Here is a 20,243-nt window from a genome sequence, read left to right on the forward strand (position 1 = left end):
GAGATAAATGAAGAAACAGACCAAGATAGGATAACTTGTACAGGTCACACAGAGTCTGAGACAGGATTTCAACTCATTTTGCAGACATAACTTTGGAAGACATAATCTTCTGTTCTCTTTTTTATAAAAATGATGTGATTTTTAAAAAATATATTAATCATTTATCTATTTGGAATTTATTAGGATAAACACTATTGGGTGTTAACCTAAACTTTTTTTTTTATAATTTTGTTTTACACTTTTCCAAGTTCTTATTGGAAAAAAATTGTCCCTTTCTCACTAGTTTATATTCTCTACCAATATGTCATCTAATGACAAATATGGACAACTTTATCTTATTCTAGATTTACTGTGAACGTATCTAGTATTTCTTACTAATAAATAATGCCATTTCTTACTGTTACATACTTGAGATCATGTCCAGAATATATCTTTGTATTCATATCTATCTTTTTTGTGTTTTTTAAGTTGATGAGAATTTTTTGTGAATTTATTGATGAAAGATTTTTATGAACTGATTTCATTATGTGATTTTATATATATATATACATATATATATATATACACATATATATGTATATATATATGTATGTATATATTTGTAGCATCCCTAATGTTGAACCCACCTTACATTCCTGGTAGAAAAAAACAATCTTGCTTTTTGTGAATTTTGTCAATGTGAATAATCTTTTAAATATGTAATCACTTTTTGAATATTTCCTCTATATTGTTGTAAGACTATGAGGTTTTATTTTTTTCCTTCTGCTTCAGTTTCATATTTTTATATCACTTCACTGGAGGTTTTGAGCTATAATTTTCTTGGATTCAAAGTAAGGGACATATTTGCATATAAATAAACATAAACTTCCTTTTTTCTTTACTTTGCACAACATTTTCTACATAACTAATTTGTTCTTTAAATGCTTAATAGGATTCACAAATTTTTTCATTAGTATTTCATATATTATTTGCTTTGTTTCTTTTTCTGAGATTAGTTTGTTTAGATCTCTATCATTTTCCTCATTTACAAAATATATAGAGAATTGACTCTAATTTATAAGAAATCAAGCCATTCATCAATTGATAAATGGTCAAAGGATATGAACAGACAATTTTTGGATGAAGAAATTGAAACTATTTTTAGTGATATGAAAAGGTGCTCCAAGTCATTATTAATCAGAGAAATGCAAATTAAGACAACTCTGAGATACCACTACACACCTGTCAGATTGGCTAAGATGATAGGAAAAGATAATGCTGAATGTTGGAGGTAATGTGGGAAAACTGGGACACTGATACATTATTGGTGGAATTGTGAATAGATCCAACCATTCTGGAGAGCATCTGGAACTATGCCCAAAAAGTTATCAAACTGTTCATACCCTTTGACCCAGCAGTGTTACTTCCAAGTAACCACCCAAAGAGATCTTAAAGAAGGGAAAGGGACCTGTATGTGCCAAAATGTTTGTGGCAGCCCTCTTTGTAGTGGCTAGAAACTGGAAACTGAGTGGATGCCCATCAATTGGAGAATGGCTGAATAAACTGTGGTATATGAATGTTATGGAATATTATTGTTCTGTAAGAAATGACCAGCAGGATGGTTTCAGAAAGGCCTGGAGAGACTTACATGAACTGATGCTGAGTGAAATGAGCAGGGGCAGGAGATCATTATATACTTCAACAACAATACTATATGATGATCAATTCTGATGGAAGTGGCCATCTTCAGCAATGAGATGATCCAAATCAGTTCCATTTGTTCAATAATGAAGAGAACCAACTACACCCAGCAAAAGAACTGTGGGAAATAAGTGTGGACCACAACATAGCATTTCCACTCTTGCTGTTATTGTTTGCTTGCATTTTTGTTTTCCTTCTCAGATTATTTTTACCTTCTTTCTAAATCTGATTTTTCTTGTACAGCAAGATAACTGTATAAATATGTATATATATATTGTATTTAACATATACTTGAAATATTTAACATGTATTGGACTATCTGCCAATTAGAGAAGAGGGTAGGGGGAAGGAGGGGAAAAGTTGGAACAGAAGGTTTTGCAAGGGTCATTGTTGAAAAATTACCCATGCATATGTTTAGTAAATAAAAAGCTATGATAAAAACTCTGTCTTTTGAAAATTTTGAGAATTTCATATTTTTGATAAGACTATCTATTCATTCATTTTTATTTTATTAGCATATAATTGGGTATGGCATTTTCTGAGAATTTAATTTATTTTTTTCTTTCATTGTGACTTTTCTCTACTTCATTTTTGATCTTGATAATTTGGTTTTTCTTTCACTTTTTAAAAATGAAAATTTCCAATGGTTTACATAATTTATTGACATTTTTGGAAAAACACAGCTTTCTGTTTTACTGTGTTAATATTTTTCAGTTTTGTATATCTCTTACTTTTAAAATAGTTGTTTTCTTGTTTGCTTCAGCATTATTAATTTCTTAACTTTCTAGTTCTTATATAATAAATTCATTTTACTGGTAAAATTTGTTTTCTTTTGTTCAGTTATAATCTCTATTCCTGACTTCCTAATAGAAAGACTTAAAGAAAAAAAAAAGAAGAACACTTGACTAGATAAAGATTTTAAAAAATGAAAGTGAATTGTAGAATTTTGAATCGTGAAGAACTATAAAGATTGAATTTGAGAAAAAGAAATTTGTAAGAATTTATGGAAAAGCTGAAGAACAAAAACCAATAGAAGCACAATATTTTCAAGTTAGTTTGGCTCTCTCTGAGAACAAAAGACAAAACCAAATTCTTTATAATATACCTGACCTTTGTTTGAAGACCTCATAAGAAGGGGAATCCATCATCTCTGAAGATATCTCATTCCAGTTTTGGGCTGCTGTCATTGTTAGAGACTTTCCTGTGACCAAGTCTAAATTTAACTCTTTGTACTTTCCATTCATTGTTCCTCGATGCTATTCATTGTTTTGTTCTCTGAGAACAAATGGAGCACGTCTGATTTCTTTCCCACATCACAGTCCTTTTGGACAGAACTTGCTCTGGAAGCACAGCTTCTTCCAATCTCTGCCAGAAGATTGGGTGATCAGATGATGACTGCTACTTTTCCCATTTTGGTTCTAACAGAACCTGAAGGATTGGGGCCATGCTTTCTAAATTTTTTGCTCATGATCCTCCACCAGTGTGTTTCCATTTAATTAAATACAATCAATTGTTCAGGTTTAATTAGCTTTTATAAAGAGGTTTTTACTATTGTGGTATAATAGCACAAAAGATTCCCCCTACCCAAGTCTGTGATGAACCCTTGCACCATTACATACAGAATCCAGAGGGAAATATTCTCAAGCTTAATGAATAAATGTTGTAAGGCATCTTTTTGTTTGTTTGTTGGTGTGGGTTATTATTATTATTTTTTGCAAGACAATTGGGATTAAGTGACTTGTCCAGGGTCACACAGATAGTAAATGTTAAGTGTTTAAGGCTGGATTTGGAAGGTGGCCTAGCTGTACCTGATCTAAAATTATATTATAAAGCAGCAGTCACCAAAACCATTTGGTATTGGCTAAGAAATAGATTAGTGGATCAGTGGAAAAGGCTAGGTTCACAAGACAGAATAGTCAACTATAGCAATCTAGTGTTTGACAAACCCAAAGACCCTAACTTCTGGGATAAGAATTCATTATTTGATAAAAACTGCTGGGATAATTGGAAATTAGTATGGCAGAAATTAGGCATGGACCCACACTTAACACCATATACCAAGATAAGATCAAAATGGGTCTATGACCTAGGCATAAAGAACGAGATTATAAATAAATTAGAGGAACATAGAATAGTTTATCTCTCAGACTTGTGGAGGAGAAAGAAATTTGTGACCAAAGATGAACTAGAGACCATTACTGATCACAAAATAGAAAATTTCGATTACATCAAATTAAAAAGCCTTTGTACAAATAAAACTAATGCAAACAAGATTAGAAGGGAAGCAACAAACTGGGAAAACATTTTCACAGTTAAAGGTTCTGATAAAGGCCTCATTTCCAAAATATATAGAGAACTGACTCAAATTTATAAGAAATCAAGCCATTCTCCAATTGATAAATGGTCAAAGGATATGAACAGACAATTTTCAGAGGATGAAATTGAAACTATTACCACTCATATGAAAGAGTGTTCCAAATCATTATTGATCAGAGAAATGCAAATTAAGACAACTCTGAGATACCACTACACACCTGTCAGATTGGCTAAGATGACAGGAAAAAATAATGATGAATGTTGGAGGGGATGCGGGAAAACTGGGACACTAATGCATTGTTGGTGGAGCTGTGAACGAATCCAACCATTCTGGAGAGCAATCTGGAATTATGCCCAAAAAATTATCAAATTGTGCATACCCTTTGATCCAGCAGTGTTTCTATTGGGCTTATATCCCAAAGAAATACTAAAGAAGGGAAAGGGACCTGTATGTGCCAAAATGTTTGTAGCAGCCCTATTTGTAGTGGCTAGAAACTGGAAAATGAATGGATGCCCATCAATTGGAGAATGGCTGGGTAAATTGTGGTATATGAATGTTATGGAATATTATTGTTCTGTAAGAAATGACCAGCAGGATGAATACAGAGAGGATTGGCGAGACTTACATGCACTGATGCTAAGTGAAATGAGCAGAACCAGGAGATCATTATACACTTCGACAACGATATTGTATGAGGACATATTTTGATGGAAATGGATTTCTTTGACAAAGAGACCTGAGTTTCAATTGATAGATGACGGACAAAAGCAGCTACACCCAAAGAAAGAACACTGGGAAACGAATGTGAACTATCTGCATTTTTGTTTTTCTTCCCGGGTTATTTATACCTTCTGAATCCAATTCTCCCTATGCAACAAGAGAACTGTTTGGTTCTGCAAACATATATTGTATCTAGGATATACTGCAACATATCCAACATATAAAGGACTGCTTGCCATCTAGGGGAGGGAGTGGAAGGAGGGAGGGAAAAAAAAATCGGAACAGAAACGAGTGTCAATATAAAGTAATTATTAAATAAAAATTAAATTTAAAAAAAAGGCTGGATTTGAACTCAGATCCTCTTGACTTCAGGGCTAATACTCCATCTGCTGCGCCATCCAGTTATCCCCATAAGATATCTTTTAGCAAAACAACTGATCTGGAAACAGATCAAGAATAGATAAATTAAGTATCATTGGACTACCAGAAATCCTAGAAGCAAAAAAAAAAAAAAAAAAAAAAAAAAAAAAAAAAAAAAAAGCCTGGATATTATATTTCAAGAAACATTAAAAGAAAACTGTCCAGATCTCTTAGAACTAGAGGAGAAAGTAGAAATATAAAAAATCTATTGGTCATCTCTTGAAGTAAATCCTAAGTGAAAACTTCCAAGAATATTACAGCCAAAACTGAGTTTCCAAGTCAAAGAAAAAATACTACAAGCAGCCAGAAAGAAAGAATTCAAAACCTGAGGAGTCATAGTCAGAATCACACACAACTTAGCAACCACCACTGTAAAGAAATGGAGAATTTAGAATATAGTATTCCAGAAGGCAAAGACTCTGGGCTCATAGACAATAATGACTTACCTAACAAAACCAAATATAATGTTACAAGAGGAAAAATGGATTTTTCTTGAAATCAAAGTCTTCCAAGCATTCCTGATGTAATGGCCAGAGCTGTATAGAAATTTTGAAGTCCAACATAGGACTTGAGTAATATAGAAAGTAAACATCAATAAACAATAACTATTGGTAGGTAGATTGACACATCATTTCCAAGTATAATGGCAGAGTTGATTGGATCCTGGTTTCCAGAACTGAAAGAGAAGGAGGTGATACAATAAGTACGCTAAACACTGGGGTACTAGGCAGCAAGATGCTGGTGAGGCTGTCAAGGGGGCAGAGGAGCTGGGGATGAAGGGAAGCTTGGATGGGTCTTTCCTGAATAATGAGGTGAATGAGTCAGTCCCCAATTAGGACAGAAGGTTCTCAGAGTAAGAGCTCCAGGAAAAATCCAAGAAAGGGAGTCAGGAGTAAAATGCTAGCCCTCTAATGATTGTACACAAATGTGCAAATAGGTAACAAACAACATGGCCTGGAAATCTTAATATAGGGAGACAAATATAGGGAGGATAAAAATGGCTTTTAAAGGAATGTTACAGGTATCTGGACAGCAGCTATAAAATTATTTCTTTTTAGTCCATCAACACAAATAAAACAAAATGTCACTAGTTCAAACTATAGGATTTAAAATAATTTTTTAGCTTTAATTAAAATTTCAGGTTACTTTTTTTCTTTTTCTCTTTAATGTTTCTTCCTGAGCCTTTTGTTTTTTAATCAAATATTATAATTTTTATGCTTAAAGAAAAATAATACATTTTATGGATAGTAAAATTTTAAAGAGAAGTTTCTTACTGTCTTATGACCATAAATTGCATAAATTGCAGAGACTTTGTAGAAGGAGAATTATAACTTGACTATGACTCTAAAGGAGTAGGCTTTATTTGAAAGAAACAAAATACTTTAAAAGATAGAATTTATATTATGAAAATATAGTCAAATGAGGAAAGTTTTAAACTGTTGAAGAAAGAATCTTTGTAGACATGAGAAGTTCCTATTTGTAGACAGCATTGCGATGGTTGTATCAAACCTTGGTATATTACAGAGCCTCCTTAAGAGAGTCATAATCATTCAGAAAGGAAAAGTGTTTGGCTATTCAAATAGTAAAGTCCAAATGTGAAAAGATTGCCTATATGAAGATTATGGCATGCTGTTGAATGAACATTGTATAAGGCTCATTCATCAATATATCAAGTTGGAACCACCTTATACTGGCTTATGGGAGTCTATTGTTGATTTTTAGTGTGAGTACTTATACCTCAGAAGTTGGTAAGTATAGATCAGGGCATGATTTATTGTTTTGTTGATTGCCTAGACTTAAGAAATTGATGAAGAAATTGTTAATAATGTGTATACATGTATGTATATACATATATAGACACATATATGGACACGGACACACACACACACATATATATATATAGGAAAATATATATATGTACCTGAAAACATTTCAGTATAGGTCAACAATAAATTGGTCCCAGAATTAAACAGAAAAATGGTCTGGATTGTTTTTAGAAAGTTGCAAAGCTTCTTTAAAGACCAAGTTTCTCCTATAAGCCAAAGCTCATCATTTTAATAACAATATTTTAACTGTGTTGCTATAAAATGATGAGACATGGAACATAAAAGTTTCTAAAGAATTAAAATTCATATAACACAAAGAGCAATAAAGAGCAATAGAGTGGTATGAAAAGTTTTCAGTATATAATAAATGAGGAATTTTTAAAGAATAGCAGTAAAAGCTATTATCAGGGAAATATATGATATAAAGAAAAAGATGGTTTAGACACATTGTGAGAACAAACAGTTCAAGTGCTCCCCTGTTCTCCTCACAATGTCAGAAGTCAAAGAAGGACTTGATCACATTGGTAGGACTTCCTGTCATGAATTAATGTCATGGTCAAGAGTTACATAGGATAGGTAGACATGGATGTTTTGGAATCTACATTGGAGGGAATATCCAAATCCATGAGAAAACAATTCAATTTTTAGAATTTTGAGTATTTGAATATAGGTTATCTAGAGAGAAAGAAAATGAATGAGTCTTCATGAAATGAATTACAATAAATCAGGCACAAATTATTATTATTAATAGATGCCTCCAATTAGTCATCTGCTTGAGTTTTTTCTTTGCTTAAAGTATAGAAGTTAATAATTTTTTCCCCTTGCTTTGATTATCTTAGCTCTAAAAACATGCAGGAATTATGAACATAAGAAAGAATTCTATTTGTATCTGATCTTCACCAAAGGGAGAAACTTGTTGTTAGGATGGAAATGAGGGGAACCTTGAAGGAGATGATTATTCCATTTTAAAATTTGTGTAGAGATGGCTTCTGAGCTTTTTGGCTAAGATCAATTGCAGTGTCTGTTCTTATCAGTAAAAGCTACAGGAGAGGAAAATCGGGCATAGCTTTAAATGTACCTATAAGTACAGATTTCAAAGGTTCAGAGAAAACTAGACTATGTATGGTGGGTATAATTACATGTATAGCCAGTTTTGCTGTACCTGGGTTTCAAAAACTTAAATTTGTTTTATTTTAAGAATGATGTAGATTTTGGGGCAGCTAGATGGCTGTGAATAGAGGACCAGCCCTGAAGTCAGGAGGATCTGAGTTCTAATCCAATCTCAGACACTTAATTCTTCCTGGCTGTGTGATTCTGGGCAAGTCACTTAACCCTAGCTGCCTCAGCAAAGAAAAAAAAAGAATGATGTGGATTTTGAGCTTGTTTTTTCTTGATGCTTCTTTAAGAAACAAGAAGATATGGTTCTTTTTAACAATGAGGTGATTCAGGTCAATTCCAATAGCCTGATGGAGAGAGCCATCTGTGTCCAGAGAGAGTATTGTGGATCACAGCATAGTATTTTCACTCTTTTTGTTTTTGTTTACTTGCTTTTTTTCTTTCTCATTTTTTCCCTTTTTACTCTGACTTCTTGTGCAGCATGATAAATGTGGAAATGTGTATAGAAGAATTGTACATGTTTAACATATATTGAATTACTTGCTTTTTAGGGGAGGTGGGGGGAAGGAAGGAAGAACAACTTGGAACCCAAGGTTTTGCAAGGGTAAATGTTGAAAACTTTCTTTGCATATATTTTGAAAATAGAAAACTATTATTAAAATAATAATAAATAAATAAATATTACTTTAAAAAAAAAAGAAAGAGCAAAAGAACTTAAAAAATGAGCACCACTTTACAGGCAGCATAGAAGAGATCCTATTTTTGGTTTGGATGAGCTTATGAATCCTGATGACAGAAAGAATACAGGATTCAATCCGTCTTTTGATTTTGTTTTCTCTGTTAAGGAGAATGCTATTTGGAATTGAAAGGACAGAATAGAAATAGCTTAAAGGAAGTCAACAACAATACAAGTAAGGACAGAGCATGAGTCCCTGGCTATCTTTAATGAGTTCAAGTCTCCTAGTTCAGAAGTAGTAGAATTCCTCTTGCTTGGTACCCACAACTTCTCCCTTTTATACAGCACTTTACACCTGGAATTTTCCAAGATAGAAATTTACAGCTTCTTAGATAACTGGTGTCTTTCTAATCAGGGAAGGGGAACAAAACCATACATGTCCCTATAAAACAGCAGACCCTCTTTTTCATGGAAGAATAACTGTGTTATGAGTGATGGAGTAGCAAAAGTTTGACCTAATTAGCTTGTTGACTCTTTTCCGCCTCTAGCTGTGCTCCAAATATCATCTTTCTAGGGCTAGATACTTGTTTGCCGTTAAGTTGAAGATTTTCCTGATCCACTAGAATTCTGATTGTATTCTTGTCTCTCTCTGCTTCTCCCTTGCCTTCATCGTATCTCAAGTTAAGTGCTTTGCTTGTGTGTAGGGTAAAATGTACTTATGATAAATTGGTCAGTTCCTTCTTTTGTGGAAATCTCTAAATTCCAAAGAAGCAACTGAAATAGAGTGTAACTTCAATGGGTAAACAGTGAATCTTTATCTCACTTTTATTTACCTTTCTTAAAATTCTTTCATGCTCTGCTTTTTCAGTTCAAAGATTTGAGTAGCTAGTTTTCTCAAAATGGAGGCTAGGAAGTCATAAATTTTGATAAAAGCTTATTTTTTTTCCAACAGAATCATATTCAATTTTGCAGGATAATTTATCATTGAGTATGTAATTTTTTTTGCTAGTTGCTAATGAAATTTGATATCATACTCCATTTTTTCCTCTTTCCTTTTCATTGATGTTAAGTATTACTAGATTAATCTACATGGAATTCCTTGGCATATTTTCTATATCATCCTGCTCACCTTCAATATTTTCTTTTTGTCCTAGAAGTTCTATTGCTTGGCAACAATATTTCTAGGTCAATTAAATCTAAAATTTCTCTCTGCTAGATTTAATCAATCTGCACTTTACCTTTTATATACCGTAACTTATTCAGCCATTCTCCAACTGATGGGTATCCATTCAGTTTCCAGTTTCTTGCTACTACAAAAAGGGCTACCACAAACATTTTTGCACATGTAACATTTTCATTTTAAAGATGAGACGAATGAGAAGGAGACAGGACCACGCAGCTAATAGATTTTTTTGTTATTCTGAGGTGACAATGGGTGATTAAACATAATATTTCATTCAGTCATCTAACCCTGGATTTGGGAATACCAAGTTCAAATTCCACCTTTTGAAGTCTATAGTAACATATTCTTTGTGGCAGCCCTTTTTGTAGCAGCAAGAAAATGGAAACTGAGTGGATGTCCATCAGTTAGAGAATGGCTAAATAAGTTATGGTATATGAATGTTATGGAATATTTTTGTTCTATAAGAAACGATCAGCAGAATGATTTCAGAGAGGCCTGGAGAGACTTACATGAACTGATGCTGAGAGAAATGAATAGAATCAGGAGATCATTATACACAACAACAACAAGATTATACAATAATCAATTCTGATGGACGTGGATAACAATGTCCATCTCATCTCATGTCTACTAAAACTTTAGTTGAACTTTTCCCTGATGTGGACAAGTGGAGAACTTTTAAATTATAGCCACTAAATGATCTCTCTTATTGCCTTTCTATAGAACTCATTTCCAAAGTGAAATTAAAACCCAACCCTTTCTATATCTAGGAAATTGGCTCATTTATAGCTCCCCAGTCAATCTTTGTTATAGAACTCCACCTTAAACTAACATAAATCAGGCAGATTGTCCCCACACTAACATTAAGCCTTCCCTTTCTTGACCCTTTTTCTTAGGCAGAGATCAAAACTTTCTAATCTAGATAACTATCTCACTTAGGGTTAGATATTCCCAAGATCTTCTCTAGTTCTCTTATTTAGCATGTAAATGGACTTGAATCAGGACAAAAATAGAAGACTAGATTTTTTTTTACCTACCCAGCCACATTCTTGCCTTTATTAGGCCTATCTATAAGCAGCAAAACTTCTTAACTTTGATGCTTTCTTTTAGCCAGTGATAAACTTCACTCTCTGCTGGCACTCCGTTTAAGCTTCCATATATGTCCCAAAATTCATTGTCTGAGGAAAGCTCCTATAATATAAAAGAGTATTTAGGAGTGAACAACAGGTTGGGAATAGTGGTGAAGGGTCCACCAATAATAAAAATAACTCACTTTAAGGCCTGCAAAGTACTCACTTTATAATAATTCCATAAATATAACTCAGTTCAGTGGAAAGAGTGATGGATTTGAAGTGAGAGGATCTTGATTCAAATATTGGTTCTGGAACTATTTGTGTGACCTTATATAAGTCACTTAACCAAAATCTTTGGGCTTTAATTTCTCATCTGTATATTGAAGGAGTTGACTTGGATTGAGAGCATAGATTCTTTTCTAACTCTTTGCTCCTAAGTAAGAATAGGTTAATTTTATGCAGAAATGAATACTAGGGAAGTCATGCACAATTAGTTAATATTTTGATCCTTTTTTATAGTATAATAATTAAATCTGTGTGTTTACATAATGTCTTTAGTTGAATTTAAAAAGTTCATTTGTTTTAATTCCAAGTTACCATCTCTTGTGGACTTCAATTTACTCATCAATCAAATGAGAGGTTGGACCAAATGATCTCTAAGAAACTCTTGAGCTCAAACATGCTATGATTCTTTATGCTGGAAGCAGATAACATATAACTCCAGTAATATACAAAGCCACAGACCTTCTGAAAAAGTTATCTTCTTTTCAGCAATTGGTGCTGGCAGGTAGGCTATTTCTGGAAAACTAACTAATGCAATACCAAAGGAATATGATTTCTTAGGAAAATTACACAGAGTATTGACAAGAGCTATCTTTTCTTGAAAAACAGTGAATCTATCACAGTATACTTTTACTTATTTATGCCTCTTCCAACTAATATGTTGAAGAAAAAGAAGGGAAAAAAGAAAAGAGAGGAGAGGAGAGGAGAGAAGAGAACAGAAGAAAAGAGAGGAGAGGAGAAGAAAGAAGAGGAGAGAAAAGAGGAGAAAATAGAGGAGAGAGGAGAGGAGACGAAAAGAGAGAAGAGGAAAGAAAAGGAGAAGAGAGGAGAGGAAAGGAGAGGAGAGAGAAGAGGATATAGGAAGAGAGAGAGAAAGGTGGGGAGAGTTGAAGATTTGCTAAGTTCTCTTATTCTCTGAGTCTCTTAGTTCTGCTTATCTGTGGTCACTACTTCAGCACAGGAAGCAATTTTGCAAGCATTTATATGGCTATGAGCCCTGTATGAGTCAATTAGATTGCTTTTTTTTATCGTCTCCCTAACAGTTTATAGAGCAGCCTAACCCTTCTCTCATACTGCACCATGACAAACAGTCTTAAATTCTGTCCTTTTGAGGAAGAGTGCATAAGAGAAAAATACCAAAGCATCTCTCTGCATGAGATCAGGGTAGAAAATTAGTACCAAACACTTTTTTTTTCCTCTTTTAAAATCCGTCCTCTCTATGACTAAGGCAGATATGCAACCAGGCAGATTCAAACAATAGCACTTCTTGAATATCTGGGTTTTTCCCCTTACATTGTGCTTTGTTCTTCTGGCTTTTTGTGTGTGTCTTAGATTGGCACTGCCATTTTTTAAATTAATTTAAATTGCAAATACCTTTTCTAAGTGAAAAACACTTTCTGTGAATATTTACCAGAAAGTCATTAGGCCATTTGAATTCTAGTTTATATCATATCAAACCAAGTTAGCACTTAATTATGCTAAATAAAACGTATAAGTTATGCAAATGAAATTAATGGCATGGATAAACCAAGACAATGGAAAATCCAAAAATACTTATAATTGCCTTTGGAGACAGCAAATTTACTTCTCTAACTATTTATTGATTAAACTACTATTAGCAACCACTTGTATTTCTTGAGTGCCCACTAACATTGGGGTAGGGAAGCATGCAATTATATTCCCACTCAAACATCTTAAAATCTTAGAGAGTTAAAAAACTGGAAAAAACCCTGAAAGCTCACAAAACTCAACCCCCTCATTTTTATACTTCAAACTCAGAACTATGGAAATGAAGTAGCTTGTGTAATATCATAAAGTCATTAAGTGGGATAGGTAGAATTGTCTAAATTATTATTAATAGTAATAGAAGTAGTATAGTAGCATCGGCAGCTAGCATTTATATAGTATTTACTATGTGCCAGATATTGTGCTAAACACTTTATAAATATTATCTCAACAACAATTCTGGGAGGTAAGGGCTATTTTTATCTTTATTAAATTGTGTAATAGTCTCTCCTATTTGTCTTTCTAAAGAATTCACTTCCAAAGTAAAGTTAAAGCCTAACTCTATAACAGGGAACTGACTCATTCATAGATTTTTGTCTCAGGTCAACTTCTGTCATCAAGTTCCACTCTAAAGATTACAAAATCTAATAAGTCATTATAACAGTCCACAAAAGTCACCCTTAGGATGTCGTAGGGCAGAAGCCAGGCAATCAACATTTATTGAGCAACTTTTATGTGTTAAGCACAGTGCTTCCAAAGCCCTAGGGATACAAAGCAAGGCAAAAAGAAGTTCCTGTTCTCAAGCAGCCCACAGTCGAATGGGGGAGACAACATGCAAACAACTATGTACAAAAAGACAAATACAGAGACAAAGGTAGAGAAAAAGCACAATTTTAAAGTGGAATTGGAAAGACATCCTCTAGATCAGGTTTCTTAAATGTTTTACACTTGTGACCCCTTTCTCCTGAGAAATTATGACCCTGGGTGTATAGGTATATAAAATAAATATATAAATCAAACATTTACTGATAGCAAATCTTAATTTTGCAACCTCTTTCATTCAATTATGAGACCTCTTTTAGGGTCATGCCCCAGTTTAAGAAGCTGGGTTCTAGAGAGTAGAATATTAATTAGGTAAAAGAAGTCACAGAGGGCAAGTGATGGAGATAAGGAGGGAGAGACCCTTTCCAGCACATGGGACAGCCACTGAAAATCCCCAGTCAGGAGATAGAGTGTCTTATTCAAGAAACAGCAAGGAGGCTAGTGTCAGTTGATGGACTGATTGTTCCTCTTTCTTGAAGAGGACCAAAGTGACATTACTATATTAGAATCAAGTAACAACTATGGCTGATCAGACATACATGAGGCTTGGGATGCTCTGCCACAGGTTGGACACAAATAGTTCCTATGAACATTGCGGGTGGATTCTCTAACTTTGTGCATCTTGCATTTCTCCTGAGCTAATTCAATTCTGTTTTGCTCATAGAGCCCAGCATCTTCACTAAAGAGGGCACCTGGGCTGTTTCTGTCCTGTGCCAATGTCTCCCATGTTATATAATCAATTCTAAAGCCTCCCCCCCCCCCCGAGGCAGTTGGGTTAAATGACTTGCCCAAGGTCACACAGTCAGGAAGTATTAAGTGACTGAAGTTGGTTTTGAACTCAGGTCCTCCTGACTTCAGGACTGGTGCTCTATCCACTGAGCCATCAAGCTGCCTCATTTCTAAAGTTCTTAAATGAGACCTTGAGAGTGTCCTTGTATTACTTTTTCTGACCACCTTGTGAGAGCTTGCCCTGTGTGAGTTATCCATAAAATAGTCTCTTTGGCAAGCATACATTTGGAATCTAAACAATGTGGCCTGTAATGTTCTCTGTTTCGGTTTTCTTGGGGTCTCTGGGAGCAGCCTTCCTTTCAATTCAGTAATCACCACAGGGCTTAAAGCCCAAATCCTATATTGTCTCTTTCCAAGTCTTGTCTCCTTTCCTGGGGCCTGGCAATCTTTCTTAGAGGCCTATCTCTCTCCTTGGTTCCGAGAGCTTGAGCTCCTACTTCCTTCTCTGCCCTCTGAATCTCCCTGAATCAATTCTGGCTGCGGCTCCTAATTTCTATGCCCCACACTGAGTACAAATCAATCATTATATCACCAGGAAACCATTATTTGTTGTAGCATTTAATCACTGCAATGATTTAACCATTGTCTCCTCAAATCCACTTAGTACCTTGTAAGCATCCTTTGTTTCAAGTTCCGAGTTCTGGCCCATAACCTTGGCCAGTCCAACGGAGTCCTGCTCTCTGCAGTAGAGTTTTAGTTCCAGAAACGACCTCAGTGTCTGGTCCTACCAGGTGATCTTCAGAATCTTCTTAAGACAATTCAAATGGAAGCGATTCAGTTTCCTATAATGGCTCAGGTATACTGTCCAGGTTTCACAGGAATACAACAATGAGGTCAGCATAATGGCTCTGTACACCTTCAGTTTGGTAGTTAGTCAAACACTCTCCTCTCCCACAATTTCCATCAGAGTCTCTCAAACATTGAGCTAATCCTCACAATGAGTGTGTCAATCTCATTATCCATGTGGACATCCCTGGAAAATATACTGCAGGATAAGTGAACTTATCCACAGCATTCAAAACTTCACCATTTGCTGTAACTTATGGTTCCACCTATGGAGGATGTGGTGCTGGCAGGAGTAGGGAGGAGGGGAGAGTACCTCTTTTATCTTGGTGTTAATTGTTGGGCCAAAATCAGCAAAAGCAGCAGAGAACCAATCCGTACTTTGTGGCATCTCAGCTTTGGAAGCTGTATTGAGTGCATAATCATCTGCAAACAAAAAATCACTGTGCCAGCACTCCCTTCACTTTAGTTTTGACTTGTAGTCTTTTCAAGTTGAAGAATTTACCATCAGTGCAGTAGCTGATTTTGTCCTTGTTGAAGGTGTTTAACGATATAGCTGAAAAAACCAGGCTAAAAAGTATAAGAGCAAGCAGACAGTCTTGTTTCACTCTGGGAAACTGGGAAAGCTCAAGAGCGTTGTCCATTTTCCAGAACTTGGGCAAGCATGCCATGTGAAATTGATGTTATTCTATTACTGATGAACTTCTCTAGGCAAACAAATTTTGACATTATTTCCCATAAATCCTCATGATACCAAAAAAGGCCTTGGTTAGATTTACAAATGTAGATGTTGCCTGTCCTGTTCCTGGCATTTCTCTTGCAGTTATAATTGAATGTGAGGGTCAGAAAATGATAATTTATTATCAATAAATATTTAATTTGTATACCTATTTTATATACTTATATATATAATATTTATAATAATAAATATAAAATATAATAAATACATATAAATATATAATTTACATACTGTGCATATATATACATATATATAATACTGAGGTCACATAAAAATTTCTTGGATGAAAAGGAGTCACAAGTGTTAAAAGTTTAAGAAGCCCTACCGTAGGTGAAAATCATGCAAATGAAACTAAGAAGGAGCAGGGTAGTAAGAAGTAGTAGACAGGTGGGGAAAGAACCAGGAGATAGTAATATAATGAAAACTTAAAGAGATGACAGATTATGGAACAAAAATTGTTGTGGTCTAAATGGTCTCAATGCATTTCCTCTGGCTTCATTCAGCATCACTTGGGGAGGAGTAAAGGCCATGAATGGTGAAAGCCAAAGCTTAGCAGGGCAAGATTGTCAATAAGATAAAGAGAAAAAGAATTTGATAGAAGAGGACAGTGTTGTCAAGATGAGGAAGAGAGGAATAATGTCTACGGATGATAGCTTATGAAAGAACTAAGAGATGGAGGAATTAGAAATCACAGGAAAGATAAGAAACATGGTTTGGGTAAATTAGATTTTTTTCCATATACCTCTGTTGTATATGATTTTTAAATAAAATATTTATTTTTTAATAGGCATTGTTTTCACATTATTCATGTCAGGGAAAAGATAATGATACATATTGAAGGGGATATGGGAAAACTGGGACACTGATACATTGTTGGTGGAATTGTGAATGGATCCAACAGTTCTGGAGAGCAATTTGGAACTGTGCCCAAAGCGCTACCAAACTGTGTAAACCCTTTGATCCAGCAGTGTCTTTATTGGGTCTGTATCCCAAAGGGATCATAAAAGAGAAAAAGGGACCCACATGTGCAAAAATGTTTGTGGCAGCTCTTTTTGTAGTGGCAAGAAACTGGAAACTGAGTGGATGCCCATCAGCTGGAGAATGGCTGAGTAAATTATGATATATGACTGTTATAGTATATTATTGTTCTGTAAAAAATGACCAGCAGGATGATTTCAGAGAGGCCTGGAGAGACTTCCATGAACTAATTCTAAGTGAAATGAGCAGAACCAAGAGAACATTATACATAGCAACAAGATTATGTGATGATTAACTGTGATGGATTTGGCTCTTTTCAACAATGAGGTGATTCAGGCCAATCCCAATAGATTTGTGGGAGTGAGGGTGGATCACAACATAGTATTTTCACCTTTTTTATTGTTGTTTGCTTGCTTTTTTTTCTTTCTCATTTTTCCCCTTTTTGATTTGATGCTTCTTGTGCAGCATGATAAATGTGGAAATATGTATGGAATAATTGCTCATATTTAATATATATTGGATTACTTGATGTCTAGAAGAAGGGTGGGGAGAAGGGAGGGAGAAAAATTTGAAACACAAGGGTGAATGTTGAAAACTATCTTTGCTTATATTTTGAAAATAAAAAAAACCTATTATTTTAAAAATACAAACAAAAAATAAATGAAATAAAACCATCAATCAACAAAAAACACAAAACAATATTCATGTCAGAAGATATGAGAATAATAACCATTGTTTATCTCTCTCCTTCTGATTTTGATTTTTAAAAAATAAGCCTTATTTGCATAATTTCTCCTACTTTTTACACATAATTTACTGCTAAACTGGGAGTGATGAAAGATAATTCAGATACTGATCTTACACATGAATTTGGTATCTGACTCAGCCAAAAAATTTTTTATAGCTTTCTCATTCTTTTATTTCTCCCCATCAGTACCAGCAAAGCCCTGAATAACTAGAATTTCAAAGAAAGATTTTTTAAAATATATTTTTCATTTTGTTAGTTATTTCCCAATTACTTGTAAAATTTTTAACATTGTTTTTAAAATTTTGAATTCCACATTCTTTCTCAGACTCCCTCATTTTCCCCAGTCCTTGAGAAGGCAATATGCTATCAGATTCAGCATTTCAAAGGACACTGGTGCCTACCAGCTGCTAAACCCATACCTATCCCTATTATTTTACATTTATTTTTTAAAAAAAATATGGACATATCTTCTCTGGTAGAAGGTAATTTCCTTGAGAACAAAAACATTTATTTGTTGTTGTGTTGTTTTTTTAAATTTTTGTATCAGTGCCTAGACCAATGCTTGACTCATAGTAGGTGCTTAAGAAATGTTTTTTGATAGATAGATAGATAACAAAGTATAATAGAATTATACTTTAAATTCCTAGGTTGAGATATGAGGTATTTAAAGTCCATAATTTAAATGTATCCGAAAGAGATAAGATTTAAGATTTTATTTTCGTTTCCAAGGAGAAAATGAAAATCATATTCCTTTTCAGTAGCAAGAAAGAAATACAATTTAAATCCCCTGATAACAGAAAAAAAATTTTTTTCTCTCTAATAAGGAGAATGACTTTCAGATTGGGAAGGAGATAACAAAATTAACAAATAGGGAATTGAAATCAGAATTAAGTGGAGGCAGCTAGGTGGTGCAGTGCATAGAGCACTGACCCTAGAGTCAGGAGGATCTGAGTTATTCAAATATGGCCTCAGACATTTAACACTTCACACTTCCTGGCTGTGTGAACCTGGGCAAGTCACCTTATCCCCAGTTGCCTTGCCCCCCCCAAAAAAAAAGAATTATGTGGGGGCAAGGGGAGGGCAAAGTAAGAGAGCATCTATATGTTTTCTGTAAGTTCTTGGCTCAGAATTATATCACAAGTTACTTAAAATCTTGCAAATGTGATTACTAAACCACTACTGCTTATCTTTCAGAACTATGGTGAACTAGAGAAATACCTTAACACTGGAGTTGGACGAATGTCCCAGTTTTCAAAAAAGGGAATAAATTAGATGGATGATACATCAAATTATTGGCCTACAAACCTGAAACTTTTGGAGTTTAAGTAAATATTACAATTTTCAAAAAAAGGGAACAAGTTAGAGTCATCAAACAAATAGATCTATGAGCTTAAACTGAACTCCTGATTGAAAAAAAAAATACAACTCTAACAGATTATAGGGATAATTTGTGAGCCTGAGAAAGGGCAAACAAGATGTGGTAGATGCATTGAGAAGTTATGAATGAGTCTATATTTGAAAAAGATCAAAGAAAGAGGAAAAGGACATACACATATACACATATGTGTTAAGAACTGAAAACTAAGAAGAGTGCACATGCGTGTATGTACATATGTGTTTCTTTTCCTCAAATGGGGAATGGCTGAACAAATTATATTATTCAAATGTAATGGAACATTATTGTTCTGTAAGAAATATTGATCACTCACTTTGTGCCAGGCACTGTGCAAAGCTCTGGGGATCTAAAAAGAGGCAGAAGACAGTCCCTTCCTACAAGGAGATAATAATCTTATAGAGAAGACAATGTGCAAACAGACATATACAATTTACATATACAGGATGATAGGGAAATAATCACAGAGAGAAGGCACCAGAATTAAGAGGAGTTGAGGAAAACTTCCTAAGAAAGTAGGATTTTAATCAGAATTTGAAGGAAGTTAAGAAGGTCAGTATAGTCAAAATGGAAGAGAATGTCTAGAGCTGAGAGATGGAGTTTTTTTGCACATGATGAGCCACTGGATCAAAGAGTATGTTTCAGAGAATAATGTATAAAAAGATGGTTAAAAAAAAAAACCAAAAAGTAGGACGGGGCTAGATTATGAAGAGTTTTGAATATCAGAGTATTTTTGCATTTGATCTTGGAGGCAATAGAAAATCCCTGGAGTTTATCAAGAGAGAGAATGATATAATTTGATCTGCACTTTAGGAAAATAATTTTGTGGCTGACTGGAGAATAGGCTGGAAGGGAGAGAGACTTGAAGCAGGTAGATCCACCAGCAGGCTATTTATTCCAGTAACCCCAATGTGGGGTGATGATGGCCTGTATTAAAGTGGTAGCAATGTCAAAAAAGAGAAGGAAGTACACGCAAGTGGTGTTGCAAAGGTGAAATTAACAGTCCTTGACAACAGGTTGGCTATGGGAGGCAAGAGATAGTAAAGAATCCGGAATGACTCTTAGGTTATGAGCATGAGGGATGAAGATGATAGTGTTGCCCTTCACTGTAATAGGGAAGTAGAAGGTGGGGAAGGTTTAGGGGGAAAATAATAAATTCCATTTTGGAAAATGGAAATTTTTCATGGAAAAA

This window comes from Antechinus flavipes, chromosome 1 (assembly GCF_016432865.1).
Source record: "Antechinus flavipes isolate AdamAnt ecotype Samford, QLD, Australia chromosome 1, AdamAnt_v2, whole genome shotgun sequence".
Taxonomy (NCBI): domain Eukaryota; kingdom Metazoa; phylum Chordata; class Mammalia; order Dasyuromorphia; family Dasyuridae; genus Antechinus; species Antechinus flavipes.